General features: G+C 46.0%; 1 protein-coding gene and 1 long non-coding RNA gene across 2 annotated transcripts in view; both read left to right on the top strand.

The window, feature by feature from the left end:
• The window catches only part of LOC148162029 (putative phospholipid-transporting ATPase IIB), a 240,837-nt gene that overhangs the window by 199,086 nt on the left and 16,972 nt on the right, over positions 1–24,779 (top strand). The window lies entirely within an intron of this gene.
• Positions 15,132–24,373, top strand: LOC148162030 (uncharacterized). Its single transcript, XR_015767221.1, has 3 exons — positions 15,132–15,261; positions 16,908–16,988; positions 24,107–24,373. It is a non-coding gene; the product is annotated as an uncharacterized LOC148162030 (long non-coding RNA).

The raw sequence follows: 24,779 nt of genomic DNA, 5'->3' as shown, positions 1-24,779 counted from the left end.
CTTCGACCTCAGCTGCAGTAACTTCTTCCCAGAAACATCGCCAAAGGCAAGGGAAGCAAGGACAAAAATGAACTATTGGGACTTCATCAAGATAAAAAGCTTCTGCACGGCAAAAGAAAGAGTCAACAAAACCAAAAGACAACCGACAGAATGGGAGAAGATATTTGCAAATGACGTCAGATAAAGGGCTAGTATCCAAAATCTATAAAGAACTTACCAAACTCAACACACAAAGAACAATGATTCAATCAAGAAATGGGCAGAAGACATGAATAGACATTTTTCCAAAGAAGACATCCAAATGGCCAACAGACACAAGAAAAAGTGCTCAACATCGCTCGGCATCAGGGAAATCCAAATCAAAACCTCAATGAGATACCACCTCACACCTCACAGAATGGCTAAAATTAACAATTCAGGAAACAACTGATGTTGGCGGGATGTGGAGAAAGGAGAACCCTCCTACACTGTTGGTGGGAATGCAAGCTGGTGCAACCACTCTGGAAAACAGTATAGAGGTTCCTCAAAAAGTTGAAAATAGAGCTACCCTACGACCCAGCAATTGCACTACTGGGTATTTACCCCAAAGATACAAATGGAGGGATCCGAAGGTGTATGTGCACCCCGATATTTATAGCAGCAATGTCCACAATAGCCAAACTACGGAAAGAGCCAAGATGTCCACTGACAGATGAATGGATAAAGAAGATATGGTGTATATACACAATGGAATATTATACAGCCATCAAAAGGAATGAAATCTTGCCATTTGCAACAACGTGGATGGAACTGGAGGGTACTATGCTGAGCGAAATAAGTCAATCAGAGAAAGACATGTATCATATGACCTCACTGATATGAGGAATTCTTAATCTCAGGAAACAAACTGAGTGTTGCTGGAGTGGTGGGGGGTGGGAGGGATGGGGTGGCTGGGTGAAAGACAGTGGGGGAGGGTACGTGCTATGGTGAATGCTGTGAATTGTCTAAGACTGTTGAATCACAGACCTGTACCTCTGAAACAAATAATACATTATATTATACATATAATACATTATATGTTAAAAAAAAAAAAGAAGATAGCAGGAAGGGAAAAATGAAGGGGGGGAATTGGAGGGGGAGACAAACCATGAGAAACTATGGACTCTGAGAAAGAAACTGAGGGTTCTAGAGGGGAGGGGGGTGGGGGGATGGGTTAGCCTGGTGATGGGTACTAAAGAGGGCACGTTCTGCGTGGAGCACTGGGTGTTATGCACAAACAATGAGTCATGGAACACTACATCAAAAGCTAATGATGTGATGTATGGTGATTAACATGATAAAAAAAAAGAGTATATGAGGATTCACCATGCTATTTTTGCAATGTATCTATCACTCTGAATTAATTTTAAAAAATCAAAAAAAAGATTTTATTTATTTGTCAGAAAGAGAGAGAGCACACAAGCAGGGGGAGCAGCAGGATCCCCGCTGAGCAGGGAGCCCAATGCAGGACTCGATCCCAGGACCCTGGGATCATGATCTGAGCCAACAGCAGATGCTTAACCAACTGAGCCACCCAGGCATCCCTAAGGTAGGTGTTATAATTCCTATTTTCACAGACAAGAAAAGAAACATTAAGGTTCCAAGAGATTAAGGAACTAACCCAGTAGCACACAGCTAGTAAATAGCAAATATATGACTGGAACCTACACTGCCCCAATCCAAACCCAACAAATCTACCTCCTTGTTCAGCTTTCAGCACTGTTGTGCAATAAAGAGAAGCTCAGGCTCTCAATAAAATAGTTAAAATTTGGAGTTTTGAAAGAAAGTATTACACTATGAATAACAACGGTATAGGCCTCAATAATACATCTGATATTCAAATATACAACATCAATAAACTCATCCATGAATCCCATAGAATCACTATAGAATCATGAATTAGCATGCTAGTGAAACAATCCTGCTTGCAGTCCTGGATGGCCAGCTTTTTGTCAAATTCCATATTTAGTTATGGTGCTCTTTGAAAAATACACAGATTTGAGAAAAATTAAAATACTGTTAGATGAATGACTCCTAAAGGCCAAAAACTGTACTTTAAAGACTATGTGGGGCAGGTGGCACCTAGGTGGCTCAATCGGTTAAGCATCTGACTCTTGGTTTCGGGTAAGGTCATGATATCAGGGTCATGAGATCAAGCCCTGTATCAGGCTCTGTGCTGGGAGCCTGCTTAAGATTCTTTCCCTCTGCCTCTGCCCCTCCCCCCCCACTCTCTCCTTCTCTCTCTAAAAAAAATTAATTTATTAAAGGATATGTGGAATGTTCCTGAAGGCTAAGCCCCGAAGACATGTGAAAAACTGATATTAAGTATCAGAATACTTTAACAATTCTATCTAGAGAATCTATGGCCTACGCAACTGAAACACAAGTTTTATTATGAGTACTGCCACAAAAAGACCCACAAAGAAAAGAAAATGATATTATATTCCCTCTCCAACTTCAAGTTCCCCTCACACAATTTGAAGTCCATGCAAATTTAATTATACAAAGCTTTTAAAAAAAAAAAAATTTCTGGCACCACCAAATTTCAAGTCACTCCTGGTGGCGATGGGTCAGCAAGGGAAAGACAAGTAAAGTGGGATGACAGAGAAGTAGTTTTTACAATGTCACCTCGGGAAGGCAAATCCGAGCTGCAGAAGGGACCCCACTACCATCTGTGGGGGCAGGAGAAAAACAGGAACATAAAAGATAACAAGTGCTCTGACACAGAGCTAGGGTTCTCCACGCAGCAATCGGGAAAAGTCACCCAAAGCATCCCTCACCTCCAGCACACAAGTTCTTCTGTGCCAGTGGGATGATAGTGAGGAGTTGGGTCCCAGGAGTCAACAACTCTGAGCCAAAAATCAGAAAGACATCTGGATGAAAGAACAGACATAAGGAAATACTTCTCATAATGCATATTATTCAAAACAATCCAAAATGCATCACAAGGATCCCACTGAAATTCTAGGGAAGGGGATTCTGAAAATTCTAACATACAACAGATAACAGATATTAACTGTAAAATTAGAATTTATTGTCTTTATTGTGTACCCTTTTTGAACTGTTTCATCTTAAGTGTTAAAACATTTACAAGGGCTTTCAAAGATAAATTCTGAACTTTATCACCTCATGTGTGTTTTTTCTTATGATGTCTTAAGTTCTTTGAATTATCTTACCACCAAGGTTTTCAGAAAATTAACCTATATTACTATATTTGTATATAATCTTCAAAACCATATCATGAGTAAATATCTACAATTACCTTCTACAAATACAGTGCAGAATAAAACAAGAGCATACAGCTCTCAGAGTATATTCTATCCTACTGTATAAAATTAGCTTGGAAACAAAAGGAAAACTAACACTAGAAATCGTCCTGAAATGATACGGCATTCTTTGGATGCCTATACCTCTCAGGAAATGTACTTCCAACTATCACTTAAGATGGAAAGAATAAAAAGGAAAAAAAAAATCTTACACGCAATCAGAAATGCCTCAGTCTCCTTCAACCCCAAGTAAAAAACTAGAGAGAAGTGAAGTATACTCACAAGGAGAGCGGTGAAGGTCAAAGCCTCCTGATAAAGGATTCTGAGTGGCTGCTGTAACCAACTACCGCAACTGAGCACCTAACGTAAATTTATTACCTCATAGTTCTAAAGGTCACAAATCCAACATGGGTATCACTGGCTAAAATCAAGATGTCAGCAAGGCTAGTACCTTCCGTGATGTGGACTCTAGGGAGAATCCATTTTCTTGACTTTTCCAGCTTCTAGAGGCTATTCAATCTCCTTACCTTCAGAGTGCTTCACTCCACCCTCCGCTTGTTGTCACCTCTCCTTCTCTGACTCTGATTCTCCCACCTCCCTCTTAAAGGACCCTTGCGATTACACTGCATTCACCCAGATAACCTAGGACCATCTCTCCCTTAACACAATCACAGCTGCAAAGCCCTTCTGCCATTTATGGTAACATACAGGTTCCAGAGATTCCCACACGAACATCTTCATGGGCTACTGTGCCACCTCCCGGAAGTTCATTTAAGCCAGTTTAGCAAAATCAAATACGAAGAATCCTCTATACCTCTATCCCGTTCCTTTTTGCTCACCTATGTTATAAAATCAATATATGTCAGCTATTGGATTTGTATCTACTATGCCGTTCAACTGTAAGACTTTATGGAACACACTGAGAAAGAGAAAAGCAGCCCCTGACATCTGGAAGCCCTGCTACTATCAGCTAGGCCTTGTTGCTGCTACAAACTGGCTAGCAGCTCAGAGTGAGGCACTCACAGCTAGGTCTTGATGATTCTCCTCTTGAAAATAAACAACTTCAGAGAACATCAACATCAGAGAAGGGCACTCTGTGACCATAATGGACAAAGAATAAACATCACTCTGTAATCATGCCTGAACAAAGCCAAAAACATGAATACCATCCAAATCATAAAAATGACTAAATATCTCCCCACCATGGCTTACATGAATGACGTGCTTCTTATTAACAATAAGTTTTAAGTTCAACCCACCCAGTCTTCTTTCCTTCTATATAAGATTAAGATACTCAATCATAGAATTATCTCTGCTTCCTAACAGCATCCAATACAAATCAAAGCCCCATTTCTTTAAACTCTTTCCAAATCACCCCACACAAGCCCAAATCCTATTTTTAAAAGTTCCTTTCAAATGCTCTCTTATTGAAACACCCCACAATTCCCAATGGTGTGCATTTTCCCTTACTGCAACATGCAATCAACCCAACTTGTCCAACTACAGGTATATTCCTGGTGGTCTTTGCTGGAGAGCAGTGACAAAGCTCAGAAAAAACTTACAGACCTCCAGACACCTGCATTTCATATTTAGATACAAGACTGATGACTGGCTCCCATCTTCTGCCCAACCTCTATTCTCAAGAGGGAAGGGCTAAAGTTTTTATCTGCAGTACATGGAGTGAGCCATGGAGATGAAGGCAAGACCCTGGTAGAAAAAGGCAGGTAAACTGACCTAGGGAAGCAGTAGAGAGAGCATGATTCCTGGCATCTCCATTATATCCCCACTCTATGTGGCCAAAAGGAAGCCAAGAAAATTAGAGGGTCCTAAAATCTCCCCTGTTGTAAAAGTCCTAGTGAACCCCAGAACTGCACCAAAAATACTACAGCCAAGTTAGGGAGCTTAGACCATAGCCAGAATAAGGAAGAATTTAAATTGTGCAGCTAGACCCCAAAATTCCCTGCCAGCTAGTTTCACCAGTTCTCCTTGGTCCTTTCATTAGCCTTACAACAAGCATTTTATGTAACCAATCTAGCTGGATCCGACATAACCCTGTTATGGTGGAGGTTTAAACTTTATAAGACTGTAAATATAGTACAGGCTATGAAATCTGCCTGCCTGGATTCAAACTCTCATTCCATCACACACTGACTATGCCACCTTGGCTACATGCTGCGAAATACCTACTTCATATGCTTGTTGTGAAACTCAAATGAGATACCTAGTAAGCACTCAATAAATGTTATTTATTATTAATTTAATGAAGGGATTATGAGGCTATTTTGGTACTGTTATGTATTAATCTGTGACCATTTTAAAGTAACAGCTATATCAGTGAAAGTGGCAACATAAGAAAACCATTTGGAACGTACCATCTAAGTAAATGCACTTGAAGAATAGAGTACTGGGGTGCCTGGGAGGCTCAGTCAGTTAAGCGACCAGCTCTTGATCTCAGCTCAGGTTTTGATCGCAGGGTTGTGAGTTCAAGCCCCCTGCTGGGCTCCGTGCTAGGTGTGGAGCCTACTTAAAGAAGAGATGGACCAAAAGACAAGTGATGCTGTGCAACTATGGCAGGTATAAAGAACAGGAACATATAAATTACTGTCCATATTTCAGTTCTCCTGCTGGATACTTAACAAGCTCGAGTCAGTGGTTTAGTATCCTGGGTAACAGTTCATGTGTGCATACTATTTAAAAATAGGTTAATCAAAAGCAGGTCACACATGAACCAATGAAAAATTTGTGTATGAACCAAGGATTATAATTAATCCAATTCTGTGCACCTGAAGTTCAAAATAAAAAGGAAAAAAAAAAAGCCAGCAACAGGAAGAAAGAAAATAGATCATTGCCACCTGGTTAATAGATTTTAGCTACGTAATCATTTAAGTAATTGAAAAGAGAACTCAGATATTCATAATACTAAAGACAAAAAAGGATTATTACATGAGTATTTATAAGTTAAACACTACACAATATACAAAAATTAACTCAAAATGGATCAAAGACCCCAAATGTAAGAGTTAAAACTCTTAAAAAGAAAACATAGATAGAAATCTTCATGACATTAGATTTGGTGATGATTTCTTTAATATAACACCAAAAACACAGGCAAAAAAAGAAAAAAAGATGTATAAAATGAACTTCATCAAAATTAACAACTGCTGTGTATGAAAGAACATCATCAATAGAGTAAAAAGGCAACCCACAGAATGGGAGAAAATATTTGCAAATTTGATATTTAATAAGGGATTAATATCCAGAATATATAAAGAACTCCTGAAAGTCAACAACAAAACAACCCAATTCAAAACGGGCAAAGGATTCAAATAGATATTTCTCCAAAGAAGATATACAAATGGCCAGGAAGAACATAAAACAGTGCTCAACATCACTAACCATCAGGGAAATGCAAATAAAAGCCACAATGAGATACCACTGCACACCCGTTAGGATAACAATTATATTTTAAAACAACACGTGTTAGTGGAGAAACTGGAATCCTGGAGCGCTGCTGGTGGGACTGTCAAATGGTACAGCCACTGCAGCAATTTTTCCCAAAAAAATTAAACATAGAATTTTTTTATATGATGCCACAATTCCACTTCTCGGTATACACATACCTAAAAGAACTGAAAGCAAGATTTCGAAGAGGTATTTGTATTTGTACACCTGTGTTCATAGCAGCACTATTTACAAAGGCCAGGAAACAACCCAAATGTCCAGTGATGAATGAATGGGTAAACAAAATAGGGTTATGTCCATACAAGTGAATATCATCCAATGTTAAAAAGGAAAAAAATTCGGACACATGCTACGAGATGCATGAAACCTGAAAACCTTATGCTGATTGAAATAAGCCAGACATGAGAGGACAAATACTGTACAAGTCCACTTATATGATAACTGGAATAGTCAGATTCATAGAGACATAAGTAGAATGGTGGTTACCAAAAGCTGGAAGAAGAAAGGAATGGTAAGTTAATGACTCATGGGGACAGTTTCAGCTTGGAATAACAGCAAAGTTCTAGAGATGTGCAGTGGTGACGGTTGCACAAGATGTGAATGTACTTAATGCCACTGAATTGTACACTTAAAAATGTTAACCACATGCGATGTATACTGTATCAGAAAGGTAAAACTTACAGCATTACATGGCAAAACCAAAAAAGAGTTAACTAAGAATTGGCAGCATGTCCTAGAAAAAACTCAAGTATCTATGTTCACTCTAAATATGAATAATTTGAGAAAAGAATGCCAAAGACGGGAAACCCAGTGAACGTGCTCACTTCTGCACAGCTTCTGTAGAGGGTGGAGTACGTTCACCACCCAGAGGTGCTGGCTCAGAGGAAGCTGGGGTGACAAGGGGCAGAACTAAGGAACTTTAAAATCAGTGCCAAAACTAAGTCGTTTTCAGAGTGGCAAAGGTAATAAAGCTCCTGGCTACTATAACATGAGTTTTTTCTCAATCCAAATGACAGAATATCTAATTAATTAAAAAGTAAAGCCAAAAACAAATAGCTCAATGGAACAGCATGGATTACAAAATTAAACCCCACGATTATAGTTACCTAAGTCATGACAAAGGTCCTAAATGGTGCTAAAGCGACTGGACATCCAGGTGGGGGGAAACAAAAAGACTCCTACCTCAAAACATACACAAAAAATAAATTCCAGATGAACTGCAGATCTAAATGGGTGGAGAGGATCAATAAAGCATTTAAAGAAAACACAGAGAATACCTTCATAATTTTGGAATAGGCAAAGATTTCTTAAACAAGACACAGAAAGAACTGACCAGAAAACAATTTCTGTTAAAGTGAACTATATGAAAATTAAGAATTTCTCCTCAGAAGATATATCACTGAGTGTTAAAGCATCCACAAAATGGAAAAAAAACTGCAATACCTATATTCGACCAAACTATCCTATTCGGAAAACATAAAAGTTGCAAATCAATATTTAAGAGATTAAAGGACTAATTTAAAAATGGGGACAAGACTTGAAGATGCTTCACAAGAGTGGCAAATGACCGTAAGTATATGAAAAGGTACTCAAATTCATTAATCGTCAGGGAAGTGCGAACACAGTTTTTGTGCAATAAATACGAGACGCTTACTGCAATGGCTTACTTTAGAAGAACATGCTGAGCGTCGGTAAAGAGCAGCCAGCGGGCCCGGCGCGGAGCTGCGGGAGGGCACCGCGGCCGCGCACCCGGGAACCGGCAGGCAGGGGTCCCTCTCCGAGGCACAGCCCCGACCAGAGGCGCACACGGCCGGGCACCAGAAAACACGACGCGCTGCAGCCCAGGCCGGGGACTGCCGGAGCGCCCGTCGCGAGGGCGGAGAGCGGCTACAGCCACACGGCCACTCGCTCAGAGCGCTCTCTACCGCAAGCTACGACTGCGGCGGTCCCCCGGCTGCAGGGTCCAGAAGGGCCCGAAGGAGGCAACGCCACGGCAGAGCTTTCCCAGCCGCGGCGAGGGCCGCGGCCGAGCGCGGGGCTGACGGGCGGGCCGGCCGCTGGGCGAGGGGACGCGAACACGTACAACGGGCCCCGGGCCCGTACGAGACACAGAGCCGAGCACACTCCGCGCCGCGCGGCGGAAGGCAACCACAGCGGACGTCCCGGCGGCGCCGCAGCGACGGAACAGGGAGCCCCCGCGCCGCCGCCCGCGCCGCCGGGCTCCCCACGCAAACCCGCAGGGCTGAGCCAACGGCGCTCGGCAGTCCGCACAGCCCGCGCCGCGGCCGGGCCGGGCCCGCCCCCGGGTCCCGACGCGCGCTCCGAGAAGGGCGCCGAGGGGACCACGCAGGTGCTCCCCGCCGGGAGGTCCGCCCGCCCGACGGCACGGCGCTGCGCCCCCCGGAGCTCCGGCGCGGGGGGCCCGTGGAGGAGGCGGGGGCTCAGGGGCAGGGGGCACCCCGCACCGAGGGCGGGGGCGCCGGGCGCGGCGGGGGGAGGGGCGGGAGGGGGCGGGGGGCCCGGGCCGACTCACCGTGGTCTCCGGCACTTGGCTCTGGAAGTGCTGTTCCCGCGCCGACACCTCGTCCTGCTCCTCCATCCTCCCTCATGCCCGCCACCGCGCCGCCCGCATCCGCGCGCTCCGCCGCACCATCGCCCGCCGGTCCGGGACGGGAGCGGACTGACAGCGGGCCGCCGCCCGCAGGGTCGGCTACCGCGACCCCCGCCGCCGCCGCCTCGGCCCCCTCGACCGCCTCAGCGGCCTCAGCCGCCTCAGCCGCCGCCCCAGCCGCCGCCTCAGGCGAAGCCGCTCTAGCTGCGGAGGCCAGGCGCGGGGCGGGGCTGGGGCGGGACCTGACGTCAGAGGAAGGCGCTTTTGCGTCAGAGAAGCGCGCCGTGACGTCTGCGAACGGGAGCCGCCGAGGGGCGTGGCCTACTGGGGAGAGGAGGCGGGGCCACGCCCCCAGGAAGTGGAGGCCGGAGCCAGGCTGTCAGGAGCAGTACCCGGCCCGGTGGGGACGGGGCGCGGGTCGGTTTGCTGGAACGGGTTCTTCCCTCTGTCGCAGTGGCAGGTGGGCGGCCGGCCACAGTCTCGGTGCAGTTGTTCCCGGCAGAAGGGAATCATCGTGGCCCGGCGCCCGGCCCCGCCGGCAGAGCACTGCGCAGGGTCAAGCCGGTCTCCCACGAAAACTTGGGCTCGGCCAAAGCAGGTCAAAGGCCAGGAAGGACTGGCTTCGGACACGTTTTGGGCGGACCCCTGGAACCCTGGCTTCTGTGGCTCTGCTAACGGGTTTGCCCGCTCGGGAAGCGTAGATAGCCCTGAATGTGAGGCCCTTGCCAACTCGGTAGAGTCGCCTCCCTGCCCCCGGGGGTGTTTTACGACCCCCCGGAGACCCTCAGCAGACGTTTATATTAGGGACCTCCAGACCTACCGAACACAGTCATTCATCCCCATGGTACGTTCAGTATCTTTTTTGGATTTTTTGGATTCTTGCCATGAAAAAAGTTTGAAGGAATATTTATCATTTCACTTTTGGATTTATTTGACTATAAAGAAGTCATTTAAATTGCTATTGGCTGTGTGATGTTGGGGGCCATCTCTAATCGAAAATTCTAAGGAAGTAAAAATACATAGAAATTGCCTTCAAATTATTTTAATGATATATGTGCATTTAGATTTTTCAGTATCTTTTGCAATTTTGAATTAAAAATGTTTTCATGACTCAAAAAAAAATGTTTTTAAGGTCTCCAAAAATCGTGTCAACCCCATATACTGTGCTTATGATGCAGTAGGCTGTAAACTGTTGGTAGTGGGAGGACTCAGAACATGAGGTTTGTTCTGAGGGAGTGCCCCTGCAGCCATAGGCTGATTAGAAACCAGGAATGCTTCCAACTGCTTAAATGCAGTGTTCACTTTTATTTTTAAAGTGTCTCAGAATCCAAAAGAACCAGGAAAAGACAAAGTATCTGAGTCTGTTTTTCGAGACACCCGGATTCTGAGAGCTGGGTTAAATACTTGTCCAAAATGCTCTGCATAACTTCTGGGTTAATCTCTCCAGATCAGAGGGTAAGCAGATCAGATTTTAAGATGTAAGGTATTTAGGCGCATTCCACAAAGTGGGTGCATGTATTTCTGCTCTTTCTAACCCAACCTCCAAGCATGTAGAACTTTATGTTTTCTTCATCCCTTAGCCCAGGGTAGGAGGCTTCAAAAATGGCCAGAACCTCACCCCTCCCTATACGCCTCCTGTTTGCCTTGCCGTGTTGCCCCTCCTTCCATCAAGAAGTGGTGTTGGGGCGCCTGGGTGGCTCAGTCATTAAGCATCTGCGTTCGGCTCAGGTCATGATCCCAGGGTCCTGAGATAGAGCCCTGCATCAGCAGAAAGCCTGCTTCTCCCTCTTCCATTCCCCCCGCTTGTGTTCCCTCTCTAGCTGTCTCTCTCTGTCCAATAAATAAAATCTTTTTAAAAGGAAGGGAGGGAGGAAGGAAGGAAGGAAAGAAAGAAAGAAAAAAGAAAGAAAGAAAGGGAAGGAAATGGAAGGGAAGAAGGGAAGGGAGAGGAGAAATGGTGTTTATTTTCCACCCCCTTGAATCTGGGCCTGAACAGGTGACTTGCTTTGGCCAGAAGGACAGCAGAAGCTATGAAGCTACTTTGAAAAGTGCTTGTGCATCAGGGCTGGTCCCTTCTTACCACCCCTGGGCATCCTCCAACCACTACTGTGCAAATAAGCCCCAACCAAGCTAGAGATAGGGATCCCAGTTTTCTCTGGCACCTATCTAACACACTCTTTTTTGCATCCCTCTAAAACATAAATCTTCCCAAAACAGTTTTTCTCCCCAGCTAAATGTACTGCAATGCAGTTATTCTCACTAACTGTAGAATTAAATTAAACTCCTTAACTTGGCATTCAGGAGCTGGACTTTGGGGCCCCACCCCACCCTTCCAGACATCCCCCCACTTCATTCCCTGAAGAGCTCTTGGCTACAGCCTGGGTTTCCTCCCCTCTCCAATCCCCAATTCCAAGGGCCAGCCCCTTTACTTACTCCATATCCTCTTTCCTACTATTCAGAGTCAGTGCTTCCCTTCAGCGTTCCCACCAAGACCTTCCTTCTCCAAAAAGGGAACCCTCTTACACTGCTGGTGGGAATGCAAGCTGGTATAGCCACTCTGGAAAACTGTATGGAGTTTCCTCAAAAACTGAAAATAGATCTACCCTACGACCCAGCAATTGCACTACTAGGTATTTACCCAAAGGATACAAACGTTCTTTCATCTCCAATCTCCTGTTAAGTTCGTCCAATAAGTTTACTTCAGATATTGTATTTTTTTAACGCTAGAATTTCCATTTGGTTCTTTTCCTTAAATATATATTTTTTTCTGTACTGTGGTTTCCCATTGCTTTAGGAGAAGATTTTCCTTTAATTCTTTGAGATGTTGAAATTGCTTTGAAAATCTCATCTCTTAATTCTGATATCTGCTCATCTCAGAATTCGTCTTTATTGATGGAATTCTTTCCTGAATATGGATCTTGTGTTCTTATGTCTTCATACGTCTAGAAGTTTGTTTGGATGGTGTCTTCAGCATTTCTAATGATACATTATAGACACTCTGGATTGCCTTATGGTCTTCTAAAGGGTACTGTTTTTTGAATTTGGTTTTGTTCTACTTGGTAGTTCACTGGGCTGAAGTCGAACTCTGAGCTCTAGCTTCCCTGCAATTGGGGGTCTTTGTTCACTTCTTTCAGCTGGACTGCTGGAAAGCCGCCCCGCATGTGGGTCATGTGGGGTCGGGGTGAGAGGATGCCAGAGTTAGGGCCCCTCCGAGGCACTCTCCCACCTCAGGTCTCCACGTCCCCCGTCGCTCCTCAGCCGCTGTGGTTACCCCCATCTTTGGCCTCTGAGTCTTCATGCCTTCAAGTCTGTGATTTTTCTAAGTGCGGAAGCCACGCTAAAACATTTATTCTGAGGCAAACCCAAAATATAACAAATAACAAAAAATGAAAATGAGAACTATAAAAATGGTCAACTCTCTGTTTTGGGGGACCTTCAAGACCACCCCCAGTTTTAATGATTACCGGGGAGAATCCCCCAGGACTCAGCACATAGTCCTCCTCATGACCATGATTGATTTTAGCAACAGGACCCAGGGCACAGACAGCCGAGTGAAAGGCCCTGGGGTGAATCTGGAGGAAGCATGGTGCACGGTTCCGGAGCGCCTCCCAGTGGACCCTCACAGGACGCGCTGCACACCCCCAGCAGCTCGTTACGAGAACACAAGTGAGATGGTGCCTACCAAGGAAACACAGGAGAGACTCATGGAGGCATTCCTCTGTCTGGCACTTGTCAAGGTGCCAGACTCCCAGAAGGAAGCCTATGTTCGGTATAAATCACGCTGCTTGAATAAATCATTCAGGCACAGGGAGTCTTTCTTATCTGGGAATGGTGGGAATGCTCCTGAAATCCACATCTCTAGACCTCACCCAAGGGCCAGCCTTGCTTGTGAGCAGGCCTTTCTCAAGTCTGCGTTCCTTTTTCTGCACAGCCTACTGCCTCAGCCAAGGTGTCTTCACAGGAGAAGTGCTAGCAGTATTGTTCTGGGACCTCACGCAGCCGGGTGAGACCAGTCTGCATGCCTGCTGCCAGGTCTGCCTCGTATAGGCCCTGGCCAGAGCCCGTTAAAACAGTACCGTTCACCTTTTACCACCATGTGCAAGTGAGAAATCCCAGCTGCCAGACGTGCTGTAGGCCTGGCAGCCCCTTTGAATCTCAGATGCCAATCACTGGCAGCAGGAGGGTTTCCTGCTGGACTGGAGAGCCTGCCGACAGTTGTGAGAAGCAAAAGTGCCCTCTTTCCTCTGCTCCTCCCCAGTGTTGTGCCACCAGGGGTCTTCATGTTGTCTTCCCAGACTTTCAGCTGAAAGGGTTTTATGCAAGAAGCACAAAACATTTGGGGAGCCTGGGTGGCTCATTTTGTTGAGTGTCTGACTCTTGGTTTTGGCTCACGTCATGAGATTGAGGGATCGAGGGACCTCAGGGTCATGAGATTGAGGCTCCGTGCTTGGCGGTGAGTCCACTTGAGATTCTTTCTCTGCCTCTCCCCCCACCCCCGCTCGCTCTTTCTCCTGCTCTCTCTCAAATAAATCTTAAAAAACAAAAAGAAGAAGAAGCACAAAGCATTTTTTACATGAAATTATTTTTTTCTTTAGAGAAAGAGAGATAGTGTGGGGGGGGGTGGAGGCAGAGGGGCAGAGGGAGAAGGAGAGAGAATCTTAAGCAGGCTCATGACCCTGAGATCATGACCTGAGCCAAAATCAAGAGTCAGACTCTTAAGAGACTGAGCCACCCAGGTTCCCCATACAGGAAAATACTTTCATACAACTTAATCCTGAAGACACATCATGTTTAGGAATTGGTCAAGAGGAAATCTGAATCTTCAGACCATTTCAAAATGGCTTTACATACCCCACCACCGCTTTTGTCCCCATCATTTATCTGGGGAATGGCCCACAGACATCATGTACTTTCTGGGGCAGCGGCACTTACTAATCAAACTACCTTACTCTCAGGTGCATACAGGGGGAGGTGAGGGAAGTGGGTTCAGGCTCGTGGTCCACTGTTGCAAACTGCAGCTGATCTGGAATGCCAAGCACAAGTTAACAGCAGCCAGACACTCCCGAGACAGATGGGGCTGTGGAGGGTCACCAGCATGGGATGGACCTCCCTCTTGCAGCTTTGGGCAGGGGTCACAAGTTGGTGCCCCTAGCATCTTGATTTCAGATGGCCCATCAGAGCATGGGCCCTTGATCGTGGGCAGCTCAGGGAAACCAGATGGCCCAGCTAGCATCCGGCTTGTTTTAATGGTTAATTTCCCTTCAGGGCTTGTGAATTCTTACACCTGTTGCAGGTCCCAGCTCTGATTGCGAGCCTGTTCCTCGATTCAGCTTGGCGCTGATCGTGCCATGCTTGAAACGGCCCTGGCAGACCACGTAGGGTCCAGCTTAGAGTCAAGTGCAGGCATTTGGGGTCTGTTGAGTCCAGGGTTCCAGATGATGGGACTTCCAGGCCATGCTGGGAGAGCTGTGCTAAGACGCAGCATCAGCCCTGCTCCAAGGAGGGCTTGAGGGGACGGTGGAGATGGGGGAGGGGGGTGCCTCGTACTCAGGACACATTGGGAAGCCCACCCTGTTCAGACACCAGCTCGGCCCTCCATCCACAGCTTTTACCTTGCTGTGCAGTGAGCTTGAGTCTGACGAGTTCTTGTGTGAGTGGCTCGTTTTCTCTTTTTCCATTAGTTTTTTCAGTAGTCGCTAGATTGTTGTATCAAACCTGCATTTGTATTACAGAATTTACCTTAAACTTAGAAGTCTCTTTTCATTTTCCAGTTGAGTACCTTCAGGTATCTTGAAGCCCTCCTTGGAGCAGGGCTGATGCTGCGTCTTAGCACAGCTCTCACAGCATGGCCTGGAAGTCCCATCATCTGGAACCCTGGACTCAACAGACCCCAAATGCCTTCAGGTATCTTCAGGTGTACGTGATGCCCGTTGTTAACGCGTAGATTATTAACGAAACGGAAAAGGAATCCTAGTCTTCCTTCAGAGGGCAGCAGGGAGACTGGCAATGCGGGCAGCGCATGGGCCAGGGCACTGTGGCTTCAGGGTCCTGAGGGCAGGCAGGCAGCAGCCCTGGCGAGGAGCATGGGGACACAGCGGGCTGGGGTTCTTTCCCTCCTAGCTGATGTGGGTCTTGTTTAAATTTCAGGCCTGTAATAAGGACAGATTTCTGAAACTTCCGTATAGCATTGTACTTGTCCAGCTTTCTGATAGCCAATTAAGAATAGATATATATATTTTAAAACAACTGAAATCCCAAGAACTCAAAGACTTCTGATAGTTTACTCTGAAAGGCTCCAGTATCATCTCCATTGGTGGATGTAACTCACCCACTAAGAATATTACTTGTGTCCACATGAATCAGTTTGAAAAATACAGGAGCATATTTAGATTATAACAAATTCAGTAGGTCACTCTACATCCACATGATCATTTGCATCCTCCCTCTGTGAACTCAGGTATGCTTCCTACCTGTGTGCTTTGGAGTTTTGTCTCCTAATGTCAGTTACACGCCGGTCACGTTAGGATGTGTGGGATCACCACACAGAAGAAATGGGAAGTCACTCGCCCTTGGGCTGTCTAGTAGGCAGTACAGTCAGAATCCTGTGTGGGTGTTGGTGGTTAAAGTCCATACAGGCAAGGAACTTTTTGGTACTATAAATTCTTTGTGATCTCCTGGTAAACATAATCATGCACCATTAAAAAAGTAAAATTTGTTATCAATACATTTTCACCTATTATAACATTATTTTAATAAAATTATATAGAGTTTTAAAAACTAAAATTTATAAATCAACAGATGTACTTTTATAAATTGCCTTAAAATAAGGTGCTTCAGTGTCATGTCCAGAGACTTACTGTTTAAGCATTTACCTGTTGCCTGTGAGTCGGGTAATCTAAACGACTTTTTTCTACTTCAGAGCTAGTTCTGGGAAAGTTGCTGTGATGTGTGAATAGTTAAAGCCTTCCCATACAATTTTATAAATGTAGATCGTGGGGATGTGCTTCAGGCACATGGGAGAAATGCAGTATGTTCATAGCTTCAAGGAAGTCACCTGTTTATGGCAAATGCAGTAGCTGTTAGAAAAACATGCAAGTAAATTTAGGAATTTGCTAAATTGTTTTATAGAACTTATGCAGAATTGTGAGGATTATTTAAATCCCACTAAATTCTTGGGTACCCATGTAACTCCTGAGTACTCATACACAGTATGACAGAACTCCACGAAGTATATTTCCACCTTTAAACTTGGAATCTGGGACAGCCCCAGGCAACATGGAGCTTTTGAGCAACTCCCAAGTGCTCGACATACAGCTATCATTAAGTAGTAGTCTTTTAGAACCAAGAGAAATTGCCACACCTCTGTTGAGCTTAAAAATTATTTCCCTTAGTTATCCTCCATCCTAACCTAGTGTTGGCACACAAAGTATAGGAAAACCGACCATCACTTTTGGTACATAACATATGAAAAATATTAGTTGGTGAATGAAAAATTTCCAAGTAATTTTGTCTAATTATAATGTAATGAATTCAGATATTCTGTATTCCAGGACCTTTTTTCAGTCAGTGCTTATGTGTATGCCCAGAAGCCACAACTGGATATTCATAGTTTTGAAGGCACATTTACCAGGGTAAGTTAAATCTTGTGTTAAATACAAATATATTCATTGTGTATATAAGTTAAAAACAGCAAACCTTAAATTTGAATAAATGAGAACAGAAGCTTTGAACTGAAAAGGGAAAGCCTAGAGAATGTTTCAAGTTCTTAAATTTTCCCACATCCAGTCTCTGTGGGATATACTCAGTCCAGTGTTTTTGTTTAGCATATTTACTCTGGAGAAAGTCCTTCTCCCTGAAAATATTACGAGCCAGTAAGATGAAGTACTTTCACTAGTTCAGTGTGAGTTTGGATAGGATTTAATAGACTGTGATACCCACATTGTTTCCTGGTTTGTATTGACTGGATGGCTGTGCATCTGCTCATGTACACGTGTGTGCTTCATTGGATTCTTTGCACGATCATGGTGTTTTGCTATAGCTTGAAGTCCCTTCTCCCCAGTGACTCCCCAATCAGATTTGGAGGACTCAGTAACTTTTGATTTTAACAGCTGATATTATAAATGCTTCATAATACTTAAGGGGTTTGTGGGGGCACCTGGATGGCTCAGTCGTTAAGCGTCTGCCTTCGGCTCAGGTCACGGTCCCAGGGTCCTGGGATCGAGCCCCACATCGGGCTCCCCGCTCAGCAGGAGGCCTGCTTCTCCCTCTCCCACTCCCCCTGCTTATGTTCCCTCTCTCGCTGTGTCTCTCTCTGTCAAATAAATAAATAAAATCTTTTAAAAATATATATATAATCCTTAAGGGGTTTTAGTATATGTCTATAGTTTACTTTTAATTGCTGCAGATTTCTGTTGGTATAGTCTGCTTCGTTTCCCTCTTGTTCACGTACCAGGATTAGTGAGCAGTTGTCATCATCTGAGAAAGCACTTGCTAATGCCAGATAATGAGGAAATTATGGGGATGTAAAAATGAGGATGCCTGTGGAGGAGATAGTCATTGGCCATTGCTTTGTAACTTTATTTTTACGAGTGCTTCGGTAACAGTATGTTCAAGGTGTTCATGGAAACAGATGAGGGAGACGAGGCAGTGCATAATGAGGTCTGGAGAGAATACCGAGATCTTTATGTGTTTTTGTAAAAATATTTATGAAGAAAGCATCTTCTAATTAAAGACAATTTAGCATTATTTGAGAAAAAGCCTTTCCAAAGGGCTTCCTTAGTACGATAAGAGTTATTAACTTAGGGGGCGCCTGGGTGGCTCAGTCAGTTGAGTGTCTGCTTTTGGCTCAGGCCATGATCCCAGGGTCCTGGGATTGAGCCTCACATCAGGCTCCCTGCTCAGCTTCTCCTTCTGCCTCTGCCACTCCCCCTGCTTGTGCGCTCTCAAATCTTTCTTCTGTCAAAAAAATGGATAAAATTAAAAAAAAAGTTATTAACTTAGCCACTATTAATATTTTGGTATAATATTTGCTTACTTCCTTTCTGTTTCACAGATTTATATTGCTTATCACTTGGTAAGAGTTGGAAATGTCTGCTAGACAATGTGTGGAATCCCCCTGAAATCAGTGCGAGGGAGCGAGAGTTTGGCTGAACACAGCCAGGCTGCAAAGCGCAGTTCACACAGTGCGTGACTGAGCATGGGACAGTGCGTGACCTGTGTGCATGGCCGAGCGTGTGAGACTGTATGTGAGTGAGCGTGCAGATGTGGGGGAAGGGTAGCCAGGCTCCTTCCTGAAGGTCTTGTCAGAAGAAGGAAGAAGCCATTTAAGGATTTTCAGCTTAGAAGAGAGATTGTAATATTGGTGTATGTAAAAGAGTCCTCTAGACTTCCGGTTTGCTTGGGATGAAGGCAGTCACCTGAATTTGCTCCCGTCCCACTGTGTCCCCAAACCGTACGGGTCAGGTGCAGGGAGCTCGGGCTGCCTGTAGCTCGTGCACGCAGCACACAGGGGAGAAAGAAAACACTGTGAGCTCCAGTTTCTGTAGTGAGGAAAAGTACCCCACATAGCACAGTCACCTCCAGAGCCAGGAGAGGGCACAAGGATTTTCTCTCAGGATTTGGATCTGATGGCAGCTTTGTAGTTCTCTGTAGAGTTTTTTTTTTTTAATTTTTTATTGTTATGTTAATCACCATACATTACATCATTAGTTTTTGATGTAGTGTTCCATGATTCATTGTTTGTGCATAACACCCAGTGCTCCACGCAGAACGTGCCCTCTTTAGTACCCACCACCAGGCTAACCCATCCCCGCACCCCCCTCCCCTCTAGAACCCTCAGTTTGTTTTTCAGAGTCCATCGTCTCTCATGGTTTGTCTCCCCCTCCAACTTACTCCCCTTCATTCTTCCCCTCCTGCTATCTTCTTCTTTTTTTTTTCTTAACATATATTGCATTATTTATTTCAGAAGTACAGATCTGTGATTCAACAGTCTTGCACAATTCACAGCGCTCACCGTAGCACATACCCTCCCCAATTATCACCCAGCCACCCCATCCCTCCCACCCCCCACCACTCCAGCAACCCTCAGTTTGTTTCCTGAGATTAAGAATTCCTCATGTCAGTGAGATCATATGATACATGTCTTTCTCTGATTAACTTATAAGTTTCTTTTCTTTTTTTTTTTGAAGATTTTATTTATTTATTTGAGAGAGAGAGAATGAGAGATAGAGAGCACGAGAGGGAAGAGGGTCCGAGGGAGAAGCAGACTCCCTGCTGAGCAGGGAGCCCGACGCGGGACTTGATCTCAGGCCTCCAGGATCATGACCTGAGCCGAAGGCAGTCGCTTAACCAACTGAGCCACCCAGGCACCCTCTCTGATTGCCTTAGTTCACTCAGCATAACACCCTCCAGTTCCATCCACGTCATTGCAAATGGCAAGATCTCATTCCTTTTGATGGCGGCATAATATTCCATTGTGTATATATACCACATCTTCTTTATCCATTCATCTGTCGATGGACGTCTTGGCTCTTTCCACAGTTTGGCTGTTGTGGACATTGCTGCTATAAACATTGGGGTGCACGTACCCCTTCGGATCCCTATATTTGTATCTTTGTGGTAAATACCCAGTAGTTCTCTGTAGAGTTTTGTACACCTTTTGTTTGATTTATTTTTAGGTAGTTAGATTTTGTTGATGCTGTTTCATTTGTTACCTTCTTAAAATTTCATTTTCTATTTATTGCCATATAAAAATATAGTTGCAGTGAAGCCTTTTATTCCCAAATTGGTTTCCCATTAAAAATATTAAATGCATACTTTGCATTTTAATTACAGATCCCAGTCAGATGTTGAGCACTGTCGTCTCAAGAATTTACCCTGTCTTGGGGCGCCTGGGGGGCTCAGTCAGTCAAGCGACCGCCTCTTGATTTTGGCTCAGGTCATGATCTCAGGTTGTCCCGTTTAACACTCTCTCTCTCTGCCCCACCCCTCTAAGAAAAATTATTTACCCTGTTTGGCCAGCTGATAGTTTTTTAAATGAGAAACTTGGTGACTTGTAGCACAAGACTTCACTGCTGTTAGTCAGGTGCTGAGGCCGCCTCAGGGCCCTGGGGAAGCTATTTCCTGTCTGTGTGAGGGAGGCAGATGGTGGGTCCCTGATGTGTAGGTGCAGAGGCTCACAGAAACACTGGAAAAGAAAGCACAGTGACTTGTCAGTTTGGGCTGCTGATGTGCAAGACCATAGTGCAGGATGACCCTGAACACGTCGGCCCCGCCCTTTTTATTCCAACTCCATACACTCCCATGTGTGTTCGGAGCGATGGGGTGTCGCTTTGAAGATGCTTGCCAAAGTCCAGATCTTACTCTTCACTCATGGAATCGGCCAGGCCAGAGCCAGCTCCGTAGTAGTTGTGGGCGCAGCCTGCCCCTGACCGTCCTGACCGGTCCTGAGTCACTCTTCTGCCCCTACCCCACTCACGAGCTCCATGTGGACAGGCTGTGAAATTCACTTCTGCCTTCTTCCTCCGCTGTTGAGATGGTGATCTGTGTGACCAGTGGCTGAGGGGCCAGGAGCCGACATGACCTCCTGTTGGAGAAAGCTGTTCCAATGATTGGATTTCAAAAGGGGGAAAGATCTGCAGCCTCCAAGTCAGCTATTCTGTAACAGTGTTTTTGCTTGGATTTGAAAGAAATGAGACCAAATGAGAAGTAGATGCTTCATCATGACATGAGAACAAGAATGATGGTGGTTGGCTGCCGTGAGCGGTTCTCCTGTTCCAGCTGTGGGCCAGACTGCAGAGGTTCCAGGGCCGCACCCCAGGCCGGCAGCCTGAGTCATTCATGCAGAGGGCTCACCGTGGAGAGGGTGCCTTTCAGCCAGAGACCCCAGTGGGCCCAGATGTATCTCGCCTTGAAAGAGCTTCCAAGGGCCACACTGGGCGGTGCGTGGGGCCAGCGGCCTGGCGGTGCTGAGTTGGCCTGGCTGAGAGGCGAGGCTCTGCCCGCGTGCCCGCCAGTACTCCGTGTGTCTCCGGCCCACAGTCCGTCACTAGTTGTGCATCTAGAGAGGAAACAAAGATGGTGAATTTGCACACAGGCCAGATGACATCGTGGCACTTCACGCAGACGTTGTGCACGCAGCCCTGTGCACGTGGAACATTCTCGTGGAGTGGGGCCCCAGGATGGAGCGTGAGCCCCTGAGCTCTGGGAAGACACGTGAGCTAAAGCCTGCCTGAGGCCTGTTGTCGTCGTGACAGGCAGGTGGGAAGATGGGCTGTGCCGCCGTGGATTATAGGTACTTAACAATAGTCTGGGAAGAATTAATTCATTTAAATTCTAGTCATTATGGTGCCATTTCCTACCATCATGCCATACTTATTTTGAAAGGAAATTGAAGAAAAATTAGCTTACCTGCGGTGGATCATTGTTTAAGGGAAATCTGATGACCAACACTCACTTCAGGCAATTCACAGCAGCTTCTTCTATAGTTTAAAATGCTCTTCATGTAAGTTATAGGATTATCCTTTGGGAGGAATATGTGTCTCACCTTGCTGTTTTCTTGAGAGCATTGTTTTGTAAGGACAGTTAATCATCAGTCAAGTATCAAGGCTCTGAGAGATGCTGAAGGACACAGAGGAGTGTAGAGTGCATCTCTGGGAGTCCTTCAGGACTGCATTTCCACGTGCCCCCACCCTGGCTCTTTGAGGACACCTTCCTGCCCGACCCAGAACCTCAGGGCTCCACACACACCGCCCCGTCCCTGCTTGGAACTCAGTAGAACCCACTTAGAGTGTGGGAAGGAAGGCTTGAGGTAGAACAGGCAGGTACCGTGGGGTTATTTGTCCTTTGATGACTTTGCTGGATAAAAGACTTGCCTTTGTTGACTGTTTACTTTCTTGGTCGTTGGTTTTGGTCAGTCGTTTGATTTAGTCTGTTCTGCTTTCCCCAAAGTAGTTGGTGCCATGTCAGCAAGTTTTACCACATTTAGATAAAAACAGTGGAGAAAAACATTTTGATAAGCAAAATTTGACCAGTCTTTATTTTATAGACCTTGTGGAAGTATGTGTAGTTAAAGGGAAGTGCTACCAGAGATCTGATTATGGGGATGAGTAGTCCCAGGGAGCATCCACAGCTGGGCTGTGTCTGGCCCAGGAGGCCAGACTGGAGGAGGAGACCGAAGCTCCCGGGAGGTCAGCCACAAGTGCTGACCTCTGATGGAGTTAGGAAGATCCACCAACGGGAATCACGCAGCAGCACTTGGGGAAGGCCGTTGGGTGGGAAATGGCTAAGGTCATAAGAGGTCTGAAAATAATCAGACCAGAAATGAAAACTCTTTTATGTTAATTATTAGTGTGGAATTACTCTTGTCAAAGTAAATCAGTTACTTATGCATTTATGTTTTGTTTGCCTGGAGCACTTTTGCCTGCGTCTTTTTTCATGTAGAATGTAGCCTGATGGACTCCAGTATTGAACTAGCTCACGGTGGGTCCATCCCCCAGTCAAAATGCACAGCCTCTCGGAAATCATACTGCCCCTTGTCTCCTCACATCTGGCCTGGGTGTTCTGTCATATTTTTGAGCACCAAGGCTTGATAGACGACGATCTCTGAGATTCTGAGACTCTTCTCAGATCGCCAGGGAGCCGCAACCCCGTACCCTCTTTGTGATCCGTGGCGTGTGTTCTCCAGGAGCAGCCGAGGTGCCGAGGAGCTTTCAGTGCAGATCCACTCGGCCATGGCTGTTCCCGGCTTCAGCCATAAACAGCCCTCATCCAGAGTGAGAACCTGTTGAGTGAACCTGATTTCTTACATAGGATACCAAAAGCACAAACAATAAAAGAAAAACTAATGTAGCTCCCCATTCATATCTCTCAGGTCACCTCCTCACCTGGTGTCCACCCAGCACCAGGCCTCCTGGTACTTATCAAATCTTTAAAAATATCGGTGGAATGAATAAATAAACAGATGAAGGGATGTAGGGAATCTGAGAATGGGGACTGTTTGCCAGGTTTCTCAAAAGCCCTGAACTCTATGTTCAGGTCTGCATGGGGTCAGTCATGGGCTAGATGTTGCTGGAACCACAGTGTATGGAGACCAAGGACAGAGCCCCTGCTCCTCAAGAGTCCCAGAGCAGGTAGAGCACTGGTCCCCGTAGCCTGAGGTCAACCTAGACAGCAGAGTACGCTGGGAAATGGGGTCCGGGAGAAAACGATCAAGAAAGAATTCTTGAGATGTGTTTAGCTCAAAAAGGGTAGATTTATTAAAGCACGGGGGTAGGACCCGAGGGTAGAGAGAGCTGCACTGGGGTCATGAGGAGACACTGATCCTATACTTTCAAGTTAGGGGGTGTAATGGATACTGCTAAGTCTCCAAGGAATTTGGAAGCAAGGTTTCCAGGACCCCAAGGGGCTAGCTGCGGTTAGGAAAACGTCACTTACTCCCACCCAGTAAAACCTTAGTCGTGAGACTCTCCAGATGTATATCAACAGTCATATGCTTGGGGGATGATGGCTAACACATATTGTGGGGGCGCAGAGATAAAGGAAGTTTCCAAGGGGATTTTTACAGGATCCTGGAGGTCAGGCTAATGTCAAACTAAGGCTGTCTTCTGCCTCCAGCAAGTGTGAACATTGGGGCAGTTAAACTCCCAGGGGAAGGTCACGCTGCCTGTCTCAAGGACTTGTCTATGGGCTGTGAACTGTAAGGAAGTTTGATTTTTCTTTTCCCTATTTCTTTTGCCTTTGTGTTCCACAGCAAGTACCAGAGGCCTGAGGGACAGCCCGTGGGGGGACACGTGCGTTGTTGCCTTGACAGGAGCGCCGGATCCGCAGGTGTCTACATGGGTCACAACTTACTAAGCTGCACGCTTCGTGTGTGGTTTATTGTATCAATGTTGTGAAAGAATTTTTCAAGGAAAAAAGGAACAAACTATGATAAAGGAGGCTGAGAGCAGAACCAGGAAGGACGGGCTGCTGCTGAAGAGACCTGGATCCCAGGCTCCGGTCTGGCCCTTCCTGCCTTATGACCCGGGAGGGCGACTCTGATCTCCCTAAGCCAGTTTTGCACCAGTGAAATGAGAAGCACACTCACCACCCGGCTTTCCTGAAGGTCAGTGACAGGAGCAGAGCCCGGGCTGACAGTAAGCAGGGACGACTCGGGAGTGATTTGGGGGACAGCGAGCCTGAGCACACATCCCACAACAGCTCTTTCCAGAGACTCCAGGCCGCGGCCTCCTCCCCCAACCTTGGTGACGCCTCTGTTCTACCTTAACCCCCCAAACACTTGCCTGCCCTAGGACGCAGGTGCACAGAGTCTGGAAGTTAGCGCACCGCGAGCCCCGGGGCCCCTGCGCCTGGGCCACAGGAGGGCTGTCCCCACCTGAGCCCGCGTTCTCCCGTGTTCTGCGCCCAGGGTTGAGTCCTGGGGG

The sequence above is a fragment of the Eumetopias jubatus genome, unplaced genomic scaffold (genome assembly GCF_037043125.1).
Source record: "Eumetopias jubatus isolate StellerSeaLion01/CBP00866 unplaced genomic scaffold, mEumJub1_p1.0 scaffold_26, whole genome shotgun sequence".
Classification (NCBI taxonomy): domain Eukaryota; kingdom Metazoa; phylum Chordata; class Mammalia; order Carnivora; family Otariidae; genus Eumetopias; species Eumetopias jubatus.
This window is presented reverse-complemented; position numbering and strand designations above follow the sequence as displayed.